General features: G+C 39.9%; 1 long non-coding RNA gene across 1 annotated transcript in view; it reads right to left on the bottom strand.

Moving 5' to 3' along the window:
* Window positions 1-814: 814 nt before the first annotated feature.
* The window catches only part of LOC122996540, a 48,826-nt gene continuing 27,287 nt past the window's right edge, over window positions 815-22,353 (bottom strand). Inside the window, exons 4-5 of the long non-coding RNA XR_006407023.1 lie at window positions 3,911-3,938; window positions 815-2,249 (exon numbers count right to left, since the gene is read on the bottom strand). This is a non-coding gene — a long non-coding RNA (uncharacterized LOC122996540). The remainder of the gene's footprint in view (window positions 2,250-3,910; window positions 3,939-22,353) is intronic.

The following is a 22,353-nucleotide window of genomic DNA, read 5'->3' as shown; positions in this document are numbered from 1 at the left end:
TTTAAACAGGACAGTGAAAATCTTTAGTTGACAAAAACTCTTTCCAGCATTACAGACACTGAGAAGGTATCTTTGTCTCTGTTTCATCTGCAGCGAATTAACAGCGACAGAGTCTCAAGGCTGAGCCGGCCTCATCCTACTTAAAATAATCTCTGGTGACTTGAGTACCCTGTGTGTGTGTGTGTGTGTGTGTGTGTGTGTGTGTGTTCGTTCACTGTGTTTTAGCTGATTTTAAAAAGCATCATTGGCTGTTATAAGTTTAGGTGTATGTGTAAAATTTCGAGATTGATGTTAGTGTTGATGTATGTGCATCTTTCTACATGTGTACTTGCATGTAAAAGTTCTGTGAATGTAATGTGTGTGTGTGTGTGTGTGTATGTGTGTGTTCCAGAGCAGTGTAGGGTGTTAAAGGCGTTGGTTAGGGGGCTCAGCAGGGACAGCAGCATGGAGTCTTAATTCAATTTAAAGCTCTCTGTTTTGACAGGAGTTAAGAGTTAGCCGGGGTGGCAAGAAAGCTCAGTAGTCTGCACCGTATAGATCAGAAACACACACGTAGATGCATGTACTCACGCACACATGCATGCACACGTGCACATACACACACACACACACACACACACACATATACACACACACAAGAATGCACTCAATGCATCACGGTCAAACTTGCAACTGCAATCACTCACATCTTATCTGTTGTGAAATATTTTCCAATAAATATTTGACACATGAAGCAGTGAGATCATGTTCGGTACAGTCTTTCAATATAATGAAGTCTCCATTTTTTTCCCATTGTATTATCAGTGTTAGTTTCATAATGATGCAGAGATCTAATACTGCATAATTTGATCCAGAGGGATAGATTTAAATAACCGGCAAATACTCTTTCAGTTAATGGTTTCAAAGAACGAGCAGCGGTGTTGTCCACCATAAAATGCTGCCGATAAACAGTAATAAAAATACCTCAAATTAATAAACTCAAATGAGACAGCTATTCTCTCCTTCTGCCCTAATTACACATATCTTGGGTGAGGTGTGCCCCTCACGTTCGCTTCTAAGTATATTCATGTGTTGGAATGTGTGGCCCCCTGGAGACAGAAAGCAATATATTTGATATTTGCATAGAGCTGCAAGAAAAATAAATTCTAATTTTGTATATTGTTAGTTATTCTCCCAGAAGAGACAGGTAAATAGGTATGCATTCAGCCTAAAGGGGAAAAAAAACTATACATGCTTTGTGCAGTCTGCAGTGATGAGTGTGTGTGTGTGTGTGTTGGTGTATCACAGTCTGAAGCTAGGTGCTGCTGTGTGTTTTTTGCAGCATGTTTGCGGTCATGTTTGCGTGTTTGTATGTGTGGTGTCTGGACCGTGTTACAACAGACCGACTCTGTGTGTGTGTGTGTGTGTGTGTGAGAGCGCGTGCGAGAGAGAGAGAGAGAGAGAGAGAGAGAATTACAGATAGGAAAACACAGAAAGGCGCAAGAAATAGATGAAGAGAGAGAAAAGTGATTGCGGTATCCTGGTAGGTAGGTTGGTAGGTTATGGGGCCTCTCTGTTTCACGTCTTCCCTTCCCATCGTCTGGTTTCCTGCCATTGATCAGAACAACCCACCTCCTCCTCTCCCTCTCCACTGATGGACGGAGAGAAACCTGATCGTTGAGCAAGGAGTGGGGAGGGGGGGGGGGGCCCCAGCAAGGGAGGAAGGAGAAGAGAAGGGTAAAGGCATCAGTGCCGTCTGCAGCCTCCTCTGTCAACCATGCAGAGAACCCTGCAAAGAGCCACATCATAAATGGAGTATCTTATTCTGCCCTAATCTAATTTCTCCATTCCTCTTGGCTTTACTGTAAAATGAAAAGATCATCTAACTCTGTATGTGTGTGTGTGTGTGTGTGTGTGTGTGTAAAAGAGACAGAGGGAGACAGAGGGAGACAACGGAGTCCGAGTAAGGGAGATCGTTAGTGGAGAAGTGAGAGTGAGGAAGAGAGAGTGTTTTCCATGGAACAGATGTTGGCGGAGTGTCAGTCATTCGTATCATGGGGACCCTGTTTGCCGTAGCACCCTCAGAGCCATAACACAACCCCCCGTCGTCCTCTGACACACAAATCTACACTCACACACATCCACGCACGGACATTTTGAGTGGCAGTTGCGCCGCTTGCTCTCGCCTGCCGGGGGGGGTCATCACCCCGTCCATCTGTTCCTGATCGGCCCCCGACGTGGAAAGGCAGTCGCCTCACAGAGTCTTGTCCCTTGAACACAAAAAGAGGAAAAAATAAAGTGGGGATCAGCGTTTGAATTTTTCCCTTTTGAGGCAGTTTACAGTCTCAGAGCTTCATGTAAATGTAAAACATCAGAACAGAGAAAGTCAGTTGTGGATTGGGGTCAAATGAACTACACAGCGCAGCGGGAGAGACTGCTGTGCAGAGCAGCAAGTTTAAAATCTGGCTCAACAGGTCTCTGAGCCATTAGAAAAAGTGTTTCAACTTGTCATCAGTCCGTCTATTGTGTCTGCAGCAGAGACACAATTGAAGTGTCACTAAATAGTGGGTAGGTAGAGATAAATAATCCTTATCAGCTGTGATGGTGTGGGAGAAATCTTGTCAATGTTATAAGTGTCTGATAACATTAGCTGTTGTCTTATGGTTGAATGGAATCAATATTCTGTCACATTTTTACTCCATTCTAACACAGGTGTATAGGTGTTTCACAGCATTATAAAACTTAACGTGTTCATTTATTTTTCAATGATTAGATACTGAATTATGTGATGTTAAACTGGGGGAGCATTTCTCAGTATCCCAATGAAAATGTTTGTAAGAATAAATTCAGAAACAGAGAACATCAAATTTATCAGATATAAAATAATAATGAATAATAACAATAATGAAATACGCCAAAAGAAAATGTGAAGTCGTCTGAATATCCAAAAGAAATCAAAGAGCTGTTTGTAGCCAAATAATTGAATATTAACAATTGTGTCTGTGAGGATATTTTTGGATCTTTCCTGAGAGAATATAATTAGTTCAAAACAAATCTTAAATAGCATTTATTTCAGAAATTGTAATATTTTACATTTAATTACACTTGGGCAGCATATTTCTTGTTTGTGATCGAAAACTTTTATGTTTGTCATATGACATTGTAAGCATATTACTACATTTTAATTTACTTTTCGAATATTTAGCCTTTGCGGAAAATGATGAACTTCCATTATTTCATGACTTTTTAGGTTAAGGTTCCAGTTATACTGCTGAATATTCATTCATGCTCAATTGTCTCATTCATCTGCAGCTTCCCTTTATGAGAAAGATTTTTTATGTTTAAATACAAAGGGCTCTATTTCACATTGCAGAAGTATTTCTGATGGCTTAATCACGATGATTTATAGCTAGTAATAAGAAACTGTAATCTGAGAATTGTTGGGTATTTATTTCTGCTTTGGCCACAAAGAGTCACGACCATAAAGTGCTGCTGGAGTTTGAAAGGCTCGTGTTACTCCACTGTTTTTAAAATAAAGCTGCTTCACTACAGTCAAATGCTCTTTTTTTCCTATTACAGTGAAATATACCAGTAGTAGTCTATCATTTAATTCTTTAAAATATCAACATGCTTTCCTCATGATTTAATTGCACAAATATAAAAAGATAATATTCACATATTTTATTTATGTCTTTCTTTCTCCTTTTCTCTCTCCTTTTCTCTCCTATTTCTCTCTGTTTCTCTCCTTCTCACACACACACAGACTGATTTTTCTTTATTTCATGGCTTTGCTTCTCATTCCGAGCTTTCTCTTACAACTCAAGCCAGACCTCGGGTCAATACTGCAACCCGATCGGCCCACACAGTCTGGTCCCTAAACCCCTGTAGGCTACTACCTTCACTGTCACAGTCTCACCAACAAATTATTCACCTCCAGTCTCCACACCGCAGCGCAGTCACTGTGAAGGAAAGAAAGGAGGAGAGAGAGGAGACATGTTGATGAGGTTAAATTAAGCATGATAATACCCCTTTCTTTTATCAGCGCCGTGGCTGGCATGTGTTTTACAGATAAGGATTGCACTGTGCTCTCTGTTATTAAATGGTCCGGTGACTCTTATGTGGTTCCGGATGCCATGACAAAACAAACTCAACCTGACAAGGGTGCCGTTGAAAGCATCGCTTTTAGATTGTTAGCATTTACGCAGGACTTGTAGTGACTGTAACAGCTGTATGCTTTAAGTTTTCAGTTCCTGGAGCAGCGTTATTAAGCCACAGATTATGAGCGTAAGTGTCAGCACCTTTTAAAAAAGTTTCCACATTTGAGAAATGATGTAAAGGAAGATTTAAACAAGACTGTACTTTAGACATTCATTTTAACTTCATTAAGTCATTTCATTAGTCTTGAACAAATCAGTCTCTTGCAAAACTACACTTTCAGTTATATATTTAACTCGCAGCAGCGGAGGATAACGGGGAAAGAAAAAAAACCCCTAAAAACCAGTAAGTGTTCATTTTATCTACAGAGGAAATCTCCCACAGATGTGTATGCATTCATCAAACTGACTGATCTCCTCTGCTTGTCTGTACTAGTGGCTGAGCTGCCATTGTGTTTCTTGTCTGAGAGTTGGGAAACGCAGACCCAGAGAGGCTTTTTGGGGGATTATTATGGGCTATAAGGAGAAACAGGCTGGTAGAGTCAAAGAGCTAGGTGAAGTGGTGGGAGATGAGTGGATGTACACTACAGGGGCTGAAATGGGCTCTGTGCTGTAAATCCAAGCAGGATAGAGGGATGGAGAAGATGAGCCGAGTATTGCCTGTTTCCCCTGATATAAATGACTGTATATGTATTTATGATAAATGATCGCTAAGGGCCACACCGCATACGCAAGTGTGTGTGTGTCAGAACATACGGTATGTGTAACCGTAGACAACACAAAGGAAGATACACAGATATTGCGGTCGTCATCTCAGGTTTTAAAATTGACTCCGAGTCTGATTTCAGATTGCATCAAAGGCAAAGCCACTGCTGAGGTAACAGATAGCAGTCAATCTAAAGAGACTGTCTGTTGTTTATGAGCCATGATAAAAAAAAAAACAAAAAAAACAAGACACGCACACACACGTAGCACAATCACATTGCCTGAGGCATTTTGTGGTACCTCCTCACTAGTTTATTCCCACTCTGCTGAGCTAATAGAGTCGGATAATGAATTTACTCCCAGTCACCAAAGCAGTTTTTAATAAAAGGCAAATCCCCTCTCTCCAAGTGTTATTGCCAGCAGTGTCCTTAGCACCTCAGAGACCAACAATTATACCCTAATGGCATTATGCTGTCTCACTAACAGTTATTGGCATTAAAACTGCTCATACAATATATGCAAAAATATTTTGTGCAAATCTTGAAATAAATAAATGAATATATTTATGTAATGTATTTATTTTAGGGACATTTATATCACATACAGGCTCTCAAAATGTATAGAAGCTAAACATGAGGACAGTAAGAACTCTGCACATATAAAGTATATTAGTCAGAAACATGAAGCGGATTTATTTTAGCCAATCTAATTTGCTTTAAATTAAACCCTTAACCCCTTGCCCATATATTAACTGACTGTATAAATGGATTACAGTGTGTTAAGGCTCCTACGCTGTGTTGGTCACCGGTGGAAAAGGAGGCATTTTACTGTGTAAATAAATGATTTAATGCATTGAAACCTTTCCCTTAATTCACCCTGAGAAACTTCACAAAAAACCCAAGGTTATGTGAAGGAAATTAGATGATTTCATTTTCCGTGCTTTGAGGGGAAAAAAAACAAACAAAAAAAACAGCAGCTGTCGTATTTGTAGGAGTTAATAAATGTCATGGCCAGAAATTAAAGTTTATGCCCAAGACCAGCGTACACACCCAGAGTGAGGCTGCTGTACCGCAGCAGAGAATATACTGTGCCCTCTGTATTCTTTGGCCCTGTTCATATGCAGCATGCACACTCTGAAAGCTCAGCCGCTTGTAAAACAAGCCGCTTCCTAATTATTATTTTGTCACCTGCTGTCATTGTTTTGTTTTTTTTTATTCCACTGAGATATGATTGGGTCGATAAGTGGGATTTAAATATCTGTCAGAACGGTACAAATACATTTCTTTTGTTCTAATAGAAGAAACTCATCCGAAGAACTAGAAGTATTAAGTTTCTGTCAGTTTGGAAAAATGCAGAATGCACCTATAGTGCAGAAGACTAAAGGCTTAGAATATGATAATCCTTTAAAATAAAAACTTATGGCCAGCCTTTTCAAAAAGATAAATTGTGAATTGCAATTTCCTTAAAATGTAACAGGTATTTACATCATTTTTTTAACATGTCTCTGCAGCATTATTTTTCTCTCTACCCTCATTAATCTGGTCATTAATAAATGTTATGGATTTCTCAGGCTTTCTCTGGTTAAACACTGCTGTCTTACAACTAAACACTCCTCCCCACCTTCCTCAAACAAGGAAACAATCCAATAACTAATCTAAGCCTGTAATAAATCACTAATAATTTACAGAAGATCCCTTTAACAGCTTTCGACGGTGCATCACTCAGACCCCCAGGTCCCCATTCTCCATACCCTCTGCGCTAATGCAGTGCTAATGCAGTGAACAGGGGGCTTGTTTTTATTAGCTAGTGTCCCACTGTTTGGATAATCTCTCGATTTACCAAAGCCCTTCGTTGACAGCCCTCCTCGCCGAGTCCCGAGCCCCTACAGGTGTCCAAACACCAGCTAATGGAGATCTTTAGGCAAGAAGACAGAGAGAAAGAGACACACAGAGAGATATATGGTCTCCATTTTGTCAATGCAAGATTTTTCACTGCTGAGCAGCATGTGAACTAAACATTATTTGTTATAAATTCATCATATAGATAGTTTTGGTAACTCTCACTCTCCAGACTTTGCTGCACAAGGCCAGACAAACATCATATTATAGAAAATATAAAAACCTAAATAATGTGCTAAATAGGCCACTCGGATGCTTGAGGCAAGTTCCTCTTCCACACCGGCTGTCTAGCAATCAACGCATGTCAAACACAATAGGCATCAACCATCATCTGTGGATGAGTACCATGTGACCAGATATCCTGGCCACAACATAAAGCAAGAGCATCACTACTGTGTTAACTTTGATGATAACACAGGAAATACACTGCAAAAAGTACTGATGACAGTAAGTGAGATTTGCACATTTGTAGGCACTTTTAACTGGAAAGTACTGAAAACTTATAAACTTATATTTTTCCTCTTTAGAGTTTTTTTTTAGGGATTTTTTTTTCCTTATTTGAATCGAGAGTCTAAGGACAGAGGATGTTTTATTGCTGTACAGATTGTAAAGCCCCCTGAGGCAAATTTGTGATATTTGGCTATACAAATAAAAATTGACTTGACTCAAACAAAGACAAAATAATCTTTGCAAGTTTACTCAAACAGTAGGATAGTCAGGGAAATATGAGAGTATCAGAATAGCTCAATAAAAATGATTAACTTCTAGTTAATTCCTAGAGTTTGTGAATGTTCCAAAGCAGTTTGCATATAATTAAATGATTATCTTCTTGATTAGATCCTGAATACACCGTAACACGTAACATAGCTCTGCCTCTTTCCAGTAAGCCTACAGAGGACGTTAATATCTAAAATAGAAAGCACAAATAGAAGCAAATGAACAGAATTACTGAGAAAAGGAGCAGTGCTCAAAAGTACAGTGACCAAAGTACAGCTTGATTGTTCTTTCCCTCCTCTGGTGAGAAAGAAAGTGCAGTGAGAGAGTTGTGTGTATGATGGTTTGCCGTGTCAGCCCATTGGAATGGTTGATGAGTTCACACCAAGCAGGCCTGGGTGATGATGTGATAGGTCTTAATGTAGACAGCCATAAACACAGCAGGCCATCTCTAATCCTGAGAGGCTCCTCTGTGTACCTCAGGCTGCACAAACTGTTTTGATGAATCTCCTGACCCTTGACCCTTTGATGACGGATGGCGCTCTGAGGGGAAATGTAACCAGAAGGCAGCCGATCGCCTGGCCATCCTGTTTGGGAGATGAAATGGACTCTTGCTTCATCATCCCAGTTTTTTTTGCCATGATATATTTAGTTTGGGTGTAGCATGGCAGATGGCTTGTGGAGGAAAGCATCAATACAATGTAGAGGATTTCATTTTGTCTGTTATTAACATGAATGACAATCTTTAGCATTTAAAAAATGTGTATTCATTATTGAATTTTTCATTTTTTTGATTTTTAAACGTACAAATCAACTATTTATTTTTCAGAATACTCACTTTTCTGAATGAAAATATCCCCCTTTCAAGTTAGCTGCACGAACAGAAATCAACTGAAGTCCAATACTGAAGTGGTTAAACATCTGTGTCCCAGACACAATCACTTGTCATGAAATCTAAACTACATTTCTACCACATCATACAAACACTCACACAGAATTACACTGGGCATCAATCAAGTCAGTTTTGTCAATCTACAGTAACCTAATTTTTAAATTTGCTTTACTTTGATATTAGCTTTTAATACAAGTGACTAGATTAAATTGAATGATTATTATTTTGCCTTTCTAAAGGGAAATATGGGCTCAAACTGAATGGGAAGTACTCATTCCCTGGAAACTTACCCTAACCCTAACCATAACCACTATTTGCCTAACCATAACCTTAAACTAATCCTAACCATAATCACTGACCAAAAAAATTGGCTTTTTCCCAAATGGGGACACGCTTTTGTCCCCAGTTGCACAAGCCGTCCCCAATTAACTGGTCTTTAGTCTGAAATATGTCCCTGAAAGTAGGATAAGTCAGACCCACATTCACACACACACACACACACACACACACACACACACACATATACATGCACAGTCACAGTGCAAAGATCCACAAACGCACACAGGTCATGTCTCCTTGCACAGAGCCTGTTTGTAAGAGCAGCGCATTTGTGAACCTGACAGTGGAAAATCTGAGCCGCTCCCTCAGCCTCCGTTTGGTCTTGGCGTTTTGATTTGTTTGACAGGGGAGAAAATTATAACAGCGGGGGGAAAGAAATATGAAAATATGACTGGTAATACTTTCAAAACACAGATATTTTCCTTGCTGTCTTTGCAGAATCCATAGTGGGAGAGAGAGTGTGTGTGTGTGTCTGTGTGTCTGCGTGCTGTTTGTGTGTGTGTGTGTGTTTACATATACAGTGCACGTACGTGTGTGCACATGTGTGTACGTCAGAGTGCAACGCTACAAAAATGAATCATCTTTACTGATGACATGGTACGCTAATCGTTTGTCTATATATTGCAGGTTTATTTCCATATCTCAAGGGTTTCTTGTGGTCTCCTCACCATTTCTCTGACTTGATTCCCTGATCTTCATTTCATTCATTTATTTATTTATTTATCCCGTCTGCGTTATTGCTTTGATTCTCTGAGCCCGGGGTTATTTTGTTTTAATGAACGCCTTATACTTCTCCTTTGTTAGAGTCAGTAACGGAACTTTTCAGAGTAAACTATCTCATTGGAGATGATGGTTCAGTTGAGGAGAGCAAACACAGACTGCGCTCTGATTATTCATAAATTTGGCACATTCACATGACCGAGGTAGCAAAGTCAGAGAAAATGACACCACAAAGAGGAAAAATTCAACTTTGTCCGTATCACATCTTTGTATCCTGATTTCAATTCATACAGCTTTGCTGTTTTCATCGCTTGACACTGTTACTTTTCACTTTGCGGAAACACACCTGATGCTGCCAAAAGGACACTTTTTGCAACTGTGGACCCTGTGACCCTTTGGCCTTTTCCTCACAGACACTATCCCTCACAGTAATAAACTCACCAGCCACTTTTACACAGCCAAGCCAGAAATCAACCCAAACAAATTAATGTAAAACTACAATTTAGTGCACCACAATCGCTACCGTTGATAAGATGCTAAACTGAATATTGTTTTAGGGTAAAATGAGTAGAGCTCTGGTTGAGCCGTGTTTGTGTTTGAATCCAGACTAATCACTCATCAGCTCCTGTGTATGTGCTACAGCTACTGAGCACATAACAACTCACCTCCCCAGAGAGTGTCAAGATACAGTCAGCTTCAAAGAACCACAGAGACTGTCTAATTGGCTCCCAGCAATAACACAACAGCTACTTTCACTCAGCAGGACCAAATACTGAGTCAAAATGTAACTGTCACTGTGTTATTTGCTGTGGTAAAACTGCAGCCCTGCTTACAAAAAACCATCTAATGATTTTTTATTTATTTATTTTTTTAGTGGAAACTTGGGTACATTAATAATGAATAAACCTTTGCCTTGTCATGGAAACCAGGCCAGAAAAGTGGTATTCCTGCTACTACAGTATGTTTCACACACTTACTCAGTGGATGTAGTCTTTATTGGATGAGGCAGCGCTAGCTAATATATCAGACAAGCCTGTGGTGCAGCGAGTCACAGAGATTAAATGACTGTGCAGTGTTTGGGTTGCGAGGGCTGAGTGTTGGCCATCGCTCCAATGCCAGAAATGAACTTAAATCACACAGAAGCAAAAAACAGACACAGAAAACACTGATGCTATTGTACAGTGTGTGCAAACCCAGTGAGGCTGTTAGCGTAGTGGAGAAAGGAGGTAAGGAAAGAGGAGGAAGATAGATTAGGGACCCGAAAAAGAGTGAAAAGGGAAGAAAGGCAGGAAAGGGGTAATTAAATGAAACAAAAGAGGTGTGAAAGAAATGCAAGAAAGGTATGGAAGGACGTGAAGGATAAAACGAGACATGAAAAAAGAAAAGGAGAAAGAAAAGTGAAACAGGAAGAAAGTGAGTGAATGCGAGGGAGTTTTAGGAGAATCGATGCAACGTCTCTCCGCTGGGACCGAGCTAACAGCGCAGCAGACCGTGGTTCTCAGGTGTCCAGTCGATGGCTGATGCATTAGGCTGCTGATACCCGCCGCTTTGGGTTCAAACACACATTTTCTTAATACAACATGAGCCCATTTCCCCCCCTCATTAATCATGTAACCTGATTAGGGCTAGAGGTCTGGCCTGTACTGAACCCTGCTCCGCTCGCTGCCTTTCATTTTGTCAGGCTTCTCATCACACACACATGCGAGAATACACATGTGCACGCATGGAGAGATATTAACCCATGATTTTCCATATGTTCAAAGGTAGCGGTGTACATACAGTTGAAGTAAAGCTGCATCGTGTACACTCATACAGTGCACAGAGTGGAGTGAGCTGCCCTCTTTGCTCTAATTGCTAAAGTGATCATTTTAGAAAACCTTTATTTAACCACTCCAAAGTCTCACTCCAAAGAGGCATTTGATTGGTCCAAATTGGTCCTTCAGTGATGCTGTTAAAGGATGAGACTGGCAATATTTTAAAATTTTGTTGTTGTTGTAAACAAATCCCATAAAAAGAGTATTTACAGCAGCAGGATGGTCTATGTGGAACTGACTAAAACTAACTAAACTAAACTACAGTGCACATGTTCACTGTAATGAAGCGACATGTCACTCGGTGCATGGTGTGGCTCATTTCTGTGTTTTTAATCAATTTTGGACAACAATGGACATCTGTGGCACAGAGAAGCTTTATCCGGCTTTGGCTACACAGAAAAGACTACAGTTATGAAGATCAATTTGTTGTTGGTTTTAGTCTTTTGATGGGAAGAATATCACCAGACTTATCCTTTAACTCTTACCCTCTGCACCCATGTTCCACTCACAGTATGAGTATACATGTATGTATGGCCATACTTTATACAAAATAGCACAAAGCACACTGACATGAATAGACTAAACTGGGATGACAGAGCACTGTGGTGTCATTGCGGTCATAGCTACAGGAGACAGAGTTGTTCTATCCCTTCTCAGAAAGTGAGGTGGAGAAACGTCACTGTTATGATTATGACTAATTTCAGCCACTCATCAGGCCACAGAGTGTGAAAGACAGGCTGACAGACAGAGTTAAACATAATATCACTGAACTAAATACCATTCTGGTATTCATCGACAAATGACAGATCCAATCATTGATTTGCTCAGGCTGATTGTCATGCAGTCTAAGTGAGATGTGACAGTCTGACCTGTGTTCCATGTTTTTTTTTTCTTCTGATTTTCACATACACATGTCCATGTATTTAGCTTATAAACGGAAATTAAATGTTTTCACATAGTTTATTCCCTTTATGTCCCTCCTGGTGCATCTTCTCACTCACCTAACCTCTGTCCCTTACCTTTCTTTGCTATTCTCTTACCCATGTCAAAACATAAACACACATACATACCGTGAGACCTTCACTTCGATATCACAAACAATTATCATGTCTCTGATATGTTAGCAAAAACAAACATTTCACTGAACCTTCAAAGCAGCCTCAACTCATTTTCTTAGTAGAAACACAGATGTATCCTTATTTCAGATGAGTGGACGTGTCAGATGTTCCACTATTTAACATTTCTGTTGCTTTTGCTTCAGTGGTTGGAAAAACGGCACAGTATGTCCACTTGGACTTCATCGAATGCCAATTTGTTTATAGAAATATGCTAATGAAGAAGCACACTAATACATGTATTAGGTTGACTTTCTGCGGTGAATATATACATCTTGTGTCTGCTGCACCTACTTAAATTATCACACCACACTTATCATAAAATAATTCATTTAAACATCCGGGGATAGAGACACTTTGATCTCATTAATCTACATGAGTAAACTCCTGGCATAAAAATCCAGCACCATTTATATTGCATTTATCCAAAAGTCCTTTGCTGAGACATGAATAACATTTCTACGTTTGTGTTATATGACAGGTACCAAAATCATTAACACATCGACAAGTTGAGCAAACTGTATAAAAAGTACCTGTGCACTACACCTATATGAAAGACATTATACAGGAGTTACACCCGGGCTCTGTGTGTGCGATGCCTCTGTTTCCATTGTAGGTCTGTATAAGTTTCTGGTGTAATTTTACAGTCTTAGTTCAGTTTACAGATTAAAGTTCCCGGAATGACATTATGAAGGCACTGAAGGTATCAGCTGTGTTCAACGCGGTTAGTCATGGAACTTCTTAATCAGTACAGATTCAATACATTGCAAAATTAAAAACTTACAAACTTGCACATCCTCCCGTTGTAAACCTGTTGAAGGAATTTCTGAATTCAAGATGAAACAGCATTTTGATATTTTAAGAAATTCCTGCACGCTTGTAGCACTGAGTTCATCGTGTGTATTATCTATTATCGAATTAACTTGGTGTGTGGGAATTCAACATTCATCCTCTGCATGATTTAATTGCACCTGTTTACAAGCTGTGCCTTAGACAACACTTACTTTTGTTTGAATATATTCAGGAAACGGCGTATTGGAGTGGGATTTGTAATGTTGGGAACAATAATTTAAATGTTTTCAACTACTGGATGTCATTTTGGAAGAGAGGTCAGAGTAGGAGTGATCAAAATCTTTTAATTTAATTACATTTTGATTCCTGAATTTGTACCTACTTCAACTGGTAAATAATGAAATAATCACTAAAGAAAAATGTTTTCTCATAAAAATATAATATTAAAGGGATGTTGACATAAAACAACAACAAAATCTGCATATGTCTAGCATTTGATATTTAATGTGTATATTATGGCATGGAAATTTGACGTGATGAAGTCATTTCTTAGGTTTTGAGCATATGATTTGTCTAATAAATTCTCCATTGAAGGTGCACAGTTAAGCTTGTGTTTGATGGGGTCAGGCTGAGTTTCTCACTTGAAAAAGGGCTTGGGTATGGCAAAAATATTGATATTAAGAAATATATATAGTAAAATCAATGTCAGGCCCTGCTGGGTGTCAGGCTCAGTTCAGACCAAAATTATCAGACTTATTTCAGGTTCTAAATTTGATTTATAAGTACTTTAACTTTACTTAATTTGACCAATCAGATCCTCCAGAAGGAATGATGATTTTAGTGACAAAAAGCTTCCATTCTATACGATCAAAGGACAAGTGCAAGTGTTTCTATATAAAACAAATGCTGCACATTTCTGAAAAGCTAAATGTTTGTGTTGGTCAGCTATTTATCCCTGGCCAAGTGGTGATATATATAAAGTGCTCCTACCTGCCTGCTTAAATATATGCTACCCACCAAACACCCAATGTCTGTTTGTGTTGCTTTATTGGCTTCAATTATGGCCATAATGTAACAAAACATTTTCTTTGATAATTTGTATGTTTAGTCTGTCCTTTTTGGTTCCAATATACCTTTTAAATGGAGTGTTTCAGTCCATATTTCAGCAAGCGTAGAAATTTTAAACAACTTCAGATTTACTTTGTGACAAAATTATTATTATTATTAAATTGCTATAAATGTCATCATTTCCACAAATAGAAACTGACATACTTTCAACCTCCTCTATCAACCATAACTAGATCTTTAGCCAACAGCCAACTTGTCATCCCTCTAAAAGTATTTGCTTAAGTGTACAGACTGCTTAAAAGTGATGGCATTTAAAGAGGACCTATTATGCTCATTTCTCTAGCATATATTTCTCTATATTTTTATTTTTGGACTCCACTAGGGTAGCTTTGCATGATTCACAGTTCAAAAAACTCATTATATATCTTATACTGGCCCTTTATGCAGCCTCTCAGTTAAGCCTCTGTCTCTTAACAGGCAGTTTTAGCTCCTGTCTCTTTAAGGCCTGAGCCAACTGATCTGATTGGCCAGCTTTCCAGATGCCTGCTGAGGGGTGGCACATCAGAGTCGTGTTAAGTTACTGCTGATGAAAACCCAACATTTCTGCTTTACTGCTTCAAATTAAAAGCCTTTAAATTACTGAATAACGGGACACTTTTATTGGGAAGAATTTACAGGAAGTGAAACATGTTCTTCACTGAATTAGCAGAGCTTCATTAGCGGCGCTAAAAACTGGTTGAAATAACAAGATATGGAGATATTTGGAGCTCTATGTTCAGCAGGTCAGTTAGAAATAATGCAGGGAGCAATAGTACAAGCAGAAACAGCCACAGTGATGATAATTTTTGATGAAGAGCTGCAGACAAACGGCACACCTCCAACAGGTAAACAACTTATTTTACTTTGCCCTGCTGTATAATGGAAAAACATTCACAGCGTGCCAGCTCGACTCAAGTCATGGCTCAGCTTGACTACCCCCAAAACAATAGCAAAAAGCCATAATGTTAGCAGAGTGGAGCAGATGACCATATAAAGAAATCCATCACAAGCTAACGTCGGCTTGGGCTGAAAGTAGAAAAAACTATTGGAAACCGAGTGTTCAGAGCAGTCTGAAGCCAGTGCTTTTTGCTCACAGGGATTACTTCTACATATGTTTACCTCATTATTTGACAAGTTGGCCATGTTTAATATGAACATCCGACATTGTAACATTATATTTATGACTGAAAATAAGAAAAAGCATAATAGGTCCCCTTTAAGAAAATCCATATGGCAGTTTTAGCAGTGCAGTGGTGTGGGAAAACCACCTGGCAAACAATTCTGTGTTTTTGTCTTGATGACTTGTTACATTAGAAAAAAACATTACGACAAGTTACACCAACAACAGCATCCTATTGGTCCGCAAAGGCCCGCCTGTCAAATAGTCTCAACTAGTGTGAGAATGCAGGAAGCTTTGAGGGAAACAAGAGCACAGTGTGTGTGTGTGTGTGTGTGTGTGCTGAGGGACCTGGAGGGCCATAGTAGACCAGGTCAGGCTGGGTTTACATGCTTGACACACTGTCACAGATACCCCCGCTGCGTCCGTCACTCAGCACATACACACACAGACCCAAACAGTGACATACAAACACACACACACACATATATGCGCACGTGTACACTTAAACAAAAACACCACCAATGTCCGATCAGTATCTGTCAGTAAAAACACACAAACATTAATAAGAAACAGGTTTTGGATAGTTTTTGTTCTTGAACTAATCAAAGTAATCCTTATCATGAGGTTTCAGTTAGGTCGTCGCTTTTTATGAGAAAATTCTAATCTCTGCATGCATACTTTATAATCCCCCAAAATTAATAACCATGGCAATGTGACTTGTATACAAACAAGAGAGGTTTATTTGAGCTCAAGTATTACCATGTAAATTACCTAATTTCTTTGTTCTTGTGAATTGATTCTTTCCCATAGCCAAAATGCTAATTCCATAGACAAAGTGGTTGCACATATTCTGTGTTTTATTACAAGTTTTAAATAGTTTTCCAAAGACGAGGGAAGGGGAAATTATAAAGTTTTATTCCCTGGCCTCTAGTGGAAGTGTTTTATCATGAGGGTCTATGTTTTAGAGAAAGCACAGATGTGATTACCTGAAGCTGAGTGCTATATTTCCATACACTGGCACCAAGATGTACAAACTGTATGTTAAGTACCTCCTCTCTCTCTCTTAATGACACACACATTCAGTATACATGCAGAGATGGTGTTTCAGTCCGTGGTAGAAGCTGTCTGTGTGGTTTCCTGCTAGAGATTCATCCCTCGGCTATCACAATGGCTCTGATACAAGATACCCATCCACACACGCTCAACCCTTAGTCACACACAAGTTGTATGTGAGAACTGATACACTAAAGACACTGAGCCCTTCATTGAGGAGAGCGACAATTTAAGAGCCTAAGATTACTGTAAGACTCTACAAAATCATATGCATGAAGACCTACAGACTAAAAACACTAAGTACTACTTAACGTCTCTTAATCGCCTGAGCGTAACCACAGCGGAAATGGTTTAGTATACTTTTGGGTCCCTTGCAGAGATGTACTTTATGCTGACTATAAATAATATAAAAAGTGAGAAATGATCTATATTAGAGTTAGTCTAGTAGCATAAAAGCTGTGGACTGTGCTACATGCATGCTATACTAACCCTTACGTAGCTGTCCACTAATGAGCCCCTATGGTCTCCAGATCAATAAAGTGCTAAGTGGCCCTTTGAAAATAAGATCATAGTGTTAAGTTGGTCTGTCAAGCATACAGTCCACAAGCTGGGCAACAGCACTTCACCTTAAGAGCTGCCATCTTGTTAACATGGATTTACTCATCAGCAGGCTCGTGAGGCTCAGATGGACAAAAGTCTGACAATAATAATACACACACACACACACACACACACACAGACACATATGCACATATTCTTGAATGATACTAATTTTGAATGGGGCTGGTTTTACAAATAACTGCTGAGCGCTGAGCAGTGAATGATGGTGCTGTTGATTAAAACCACAAATTACTTTATGAGGTGGCCCATGGTGATGGTGTGATTTTACATGCATGGCCTACTATTTGAAATGCATAATATAAAACTGAGAAAACAAAAGAGGACTAGAACATGTAAAATTGTCCTCACTCTTTCTTATTTGACTGAATCACCCCTCCTTTCCTCCTCCTCTCCCACCTTTACCACAACCAACTCCATCTTTCCAAAGAGTCACATTTAGCCTCACTCTGTCTCCCACCCACAGCCTAGCAACACACACACACACAGACACACACACACACACACAAACACACACACGCACAGCCTAACTTTGAGGGCGAGCTAGCGAATTCCTGAGGGCTATCGGGTTTCGGGTTGCCTTGGCGACCAAGCACGGAGGCAGATCCATTAATCATTGAGAGCCGTTCACTCCAGAGTGGAGGTCAGACTGATTGCTGTGGATAGGGTATCATCCCAAAACACACACACACACACACACACACACACACAAAGTGGACCAAAGACCTTGATTTGAATGAAAAAAGATTAGTCTGCCTCCCGTTTTCCAACTTCAGTTCCTCTTCTAAAATACATACAATACTCAGACACACATACAGTATGTATATAACACCCACATACACTCTGGACTTAACAACGACTTGTGTATATTAACATGCAAAGATAGACTCAAGACTATAGACTTTATGTTTACTCTCATTTCGTTGCTTTCTCTTTCGTTGGCTCTCTGTGCTTCAAAGACACACACACACACACACACACACACACAAAACAATCTCTTCCTCCAATGTTGTCTGGGCATCAGGACGGCCGTGGCGGTGTCAAGTGACGTGGCTGCGTGGAGCCGAGTGGATTAAGAGATTGGAGCTCCGCATTTATTTTTCAGGGACTCTGCTGAAACACTAAACCTGCACAGGTGTCTAGGAAAACTGAGAGAGCAAGGGAGCGAGAGAGAGAGAGAGAGAGAGAGGGAGAGATGGAGGGCGAGGGGAAGAAAAAGATAGACAGGAGCAGAAAGAGATGGAGAGAGAGGTTTTCTAAAAAATATATATATACATGAATATCCTCCGACTGAATATCACATCTGTGTGTCTTTCTTATCCGTTGTCACAATATACCTCTTCCATAACTTAAAAGCTTAAAAACTTCATTTGTGACTGAGCATTTACATATTTGCTATGATCACAATTTGGCAAAGAGATGGGAGGGAGTCAGACAATTACAAATAAACATGCTTGCATGGTTAAAATTATGGAGAATGAGTGAGGACTGGGTTTTGGGCTATGCGGCTCAACAGGTGGTTCAAGTGGACCTGAAGAATAGAGGTCTCTGAGTTTGGGTGAAAGGGGAGGTGAGTTGTTATGAGACATCCAAAGGTTCAAGTGTCAGTCAACCACAACAACCATATGTAGTTGTTGAAGTGCTGCTGAATGAAGTCCTTACTCATTTCCCAAATGTAAGCTATTCTGGAGCCCAGCATATAGAATGTCTAAAATGTAAATACTGTGTGGATGTAAATGGAGTTTTGTTTGTGGCCAAAGCTTGAATTACAGCAAGGATAAAATAAAGTTTTAGGGAAAAGGATACAACAACATGTTCTTCACATAGGTCTATATGATCCCTGATTAAATGGAAACTCTCTTTTTTCTCTTGGAATCAAGATTGCACTCATTATTCTCTTAAACTGACCTGGGATCATTTTTGTTGCTGGTGTCTATGGTGTTGGGTTGCGTAACTGTCATGCTGTTGCTGACAACTGACATGTTGACCACTTAACAGTATAGCAAGTGTTTGTTTTTAGCTAAGCGTAAGATATCTCAAAACCGAGAGCAGTGTTGTAGGCTTTGGAGTTAATAGCTATATAGAGCTGGAGTATTACAGTGTGGAGAGTAAGGCAGAAGGTTTTTGGTGGTGCTATAACTCCTGTATGACTTGCCCATGTGGAGTTTCAGGGGGTGTTCAAAGAGAGGATCAAGTCACCAGTCTAAAATGGGTTGTTGGGGAGAAGGGGCCCCGACTCACCATGCTGACCTCAAGAAGTAGTGGTGACAAAAAATGACAGGTCATGCACTTTATGTTGCTTCATGGCTTCAGTTAGACATCGAGCTTGACCACACCACAAAGGCTACTATTGACAGGCGGCTTACCTTTGATATGCACAGACTCTGCAGCTAACAATTTAACACCTGTTTCATCTGTCTCGTTATATGCTTGTAGTACAAACTGAGAATATGCGATAAAAAGTTGTGGCTGACACTGTAAAGTTTGCTTTTTTTTGCAGAAGTATTGTCAACCTCCTGCCTTTTTATTGTGTCAAAAGAAAAGAAAAGGTAGAAGTGGAAAAATAAGAGCATGCATTAAATGGTTGAAATCACTGATTTGCTAGACTAAACAAACAGTCAAGAGACCTTTATTTTATCTAACATCTCAGCCATGTCTTCAACCTGCTCAGTTGGCTGAGTGACCTCTGATAAAGGCCATCTAGTGCCAATGAGATAGATACAGATACATTGCAAAAACTATAGGGTTAACAGGCGGCCACAGACAGTCAAAGATAGAATTAAATTACTTAAATGTGTTACTCACAATCATACAATATGCAGGCCTCATGCAAGTACACACCCACACACACACACACACACACACACAGAAACACATGCATGCACATCTATCTCTAATGCAGTTTGTCCAGTAAGATTTACTGCGTCCTGGGAAACTTGATGTAGACGGCCACAAATCAGCGTGACTATGAAATGGAGAGCCACACTAACATTTACACACACACACACATGCATCCAAGTGCACACACCAAATCTAAGCACATTTGTGTCACACACAGAAATAGAGGCACAGCAATGACTCATGTGAGCCCGCATGCATGTACAAACACACACATACTTGCGTAGGCGCGCGCACGTACACACATGAAATATAGGTACAGCCACTGCAGCACTGAACCGGCTCCCAAAGGTGCCCACTAAATTTACTGGCTCCTCCAGCCACTTCAAAAGCTCTCCATAACTTAGAGGCTAGACGATTTTATTGTTTCATGGAAGAAAGGTCGGTTAAAAAAAAAAAAAAAAAAAGCAAAGGAGAGTGAAGGAGTGAAAGATAGATGTACAGGGGAAAAATTAAATCCTCCTTTGTCTCAGGCAATTAAAATTCCTCTAGTTGTGAGGTATGTGCACACACATCTACACAATGCAAGTGCATGCATATCATGGTGTATACATACAACCGGACAAACAGACACAGTTAAGTGTTCACTCCATCTTTTTAGAGCTAAAACTTGCATGCAACTTAACATTTTAGTTTTTTTTTCTCTTGTAGCTGAACGGACTCATGTTTATTTTATAATGTACCCATGGACACAAAAACAGAAGAACTTTTTAATCCTCTCTCTCTCTCTTTCTTTTTTTTTTATCCATCTGTACCTCTCTTTCTGCCTGTGTTGCTGTGTGTGATCCATGCTATGAGTTGCCTTCACTGTAGCTGGTTAAAGCTAATGATGTAGACACCCGTCTCCTCCAGGTTACGAGGTGGTGAGCTGGTAGCAGAACTTGTTAATGTCCACTCCAATAATTCCCTTCTGGCACTAGACTAATGATAAGAAAAGGCTATGGTGTATGTGTGTGTATGTGTGTGTATGTGTGTGTATGTGTGTGTGTGTGTGTGTGTTCCTGTCATAGGCCCCCATTTAAGGACAGCTTTAAGAATACAAAGTAATTAAGAGAGGAGATGACTCTTATTAAAAAGACTCTCTAAATTGTTTCATTTCTGTCCCCACAGGTTGTAAATTGAGGTTAGGGTAAGGATGCAGATTTATTCCAGTGTGACAAAACTCTTAAGAAGGATAATCGAGAAGACTCGTGTGTTCAAAGTATGTGGTTTTTGTGTCTGGTTTTGTTGCGTGTCCTCATGCCCGTGTGATCTACTTGCACCCGTAAAAACTCACAGCTTTCATGTTCTTCCTCTTCACATGGTTCTTGTAGCATAACATTATCAGTAATCAAATACTTTTGCAACCCACTCATTCAGGTAAACCCCCAACACATGCACACACACACAGTGATGGGGTTAGATGAGACTTTGTATTTTGCAAAGTGAGCTTCCTGGCAGGTGGTCCGCCAAATGTTATCTTATTGACCTCTGTCCTCATACACACACATACACATGCATACACACACACACACACGCAGACAAACACACACAAGCCAATTCAGTAAGTGAGCGAAGGGGATCATGATGTGATAAGGTGGCCTCTGACAGTACGACAAGGATTTACTGACTAAATCAACCTGCAGGAGAACAAAGACACAAGGCAGACAGACAACTACACACTCATGACTGAGATAAATATGAAGGTTGTACTAAAAAATATACCAGGACTAATTTTCCACTCTCTCCCACTACATGCCAACTTTTATGATAAATTTTGAGAGCAATTGTTTTTGGAAACTAAGATAGATTTTGCATATGTGAGTGTTTGTCTATGTTTGTGTCAGTGTGAATGCTACAATTGCTATCCCAGTCTGACACAAGAGTAGCACCATCTGCTCTTTGCTCTGGCCAAATCCTGACTCCCAGCATACAGCTGGTGGTCTCAGCTCCAGAAACCTCACAGATTGTCTGTCTGTGTTTGCATATGTATGTGTGTGTGTGTGTCTCTTAGTGCCTTCATAAGCGGATGTGTTGTTGTGTGCCCACTACAGCCCACCAACTCAGAAAACCCAGATGGGATGAGGGATCATATTCTTGATTAAAAATGACACATGGAGTGCTGAATTCTTTTGTGTGTGTGTGTGTGTGTGTGTGCATATGCCTGTGTGTGAATACATGGGTGACACACACGCTACACACACACACACTCCCATATGTTGGTTTTGTACCTGCTCACACACTGAGTTAGGTGAAGCTTGGCCCTCATTTCCTGAACAAGTTGATAAATTCCAGATATCCTACCCACCCTATACGCTCTGCGTGGATGGAAAGAGAAATGTGGACCAGTGGCGGGAGGCGCATACTTATTCTACGCAATTAACCTTTAATTAAGCAGGCAGAGGCAGAGGTGAGGCAGCAAGGAGCCACAGAGGAACAATACGCTGTCTGTTCAT

This window comes from Thunnus albacares, chromosome 14 (genome assembly GCF_914725855.1).
Source record: "Thunnus albacares chromosome 14, fThuAlb1.1, whole genome shotgun sequence".
Classification (NCBI taxonomy): domain Eukaryota; kingdom Metazoa; phylum Chordata; class Actinopteri; order Scombriformes; family Scombridae; genus Thunnus; species Thunnus albacares.
The sequence above is the reverse complement of the archived record's forward strand: the minus strand, read 5'-3'. Positions and strand labels throughout refer to the sequence as shown.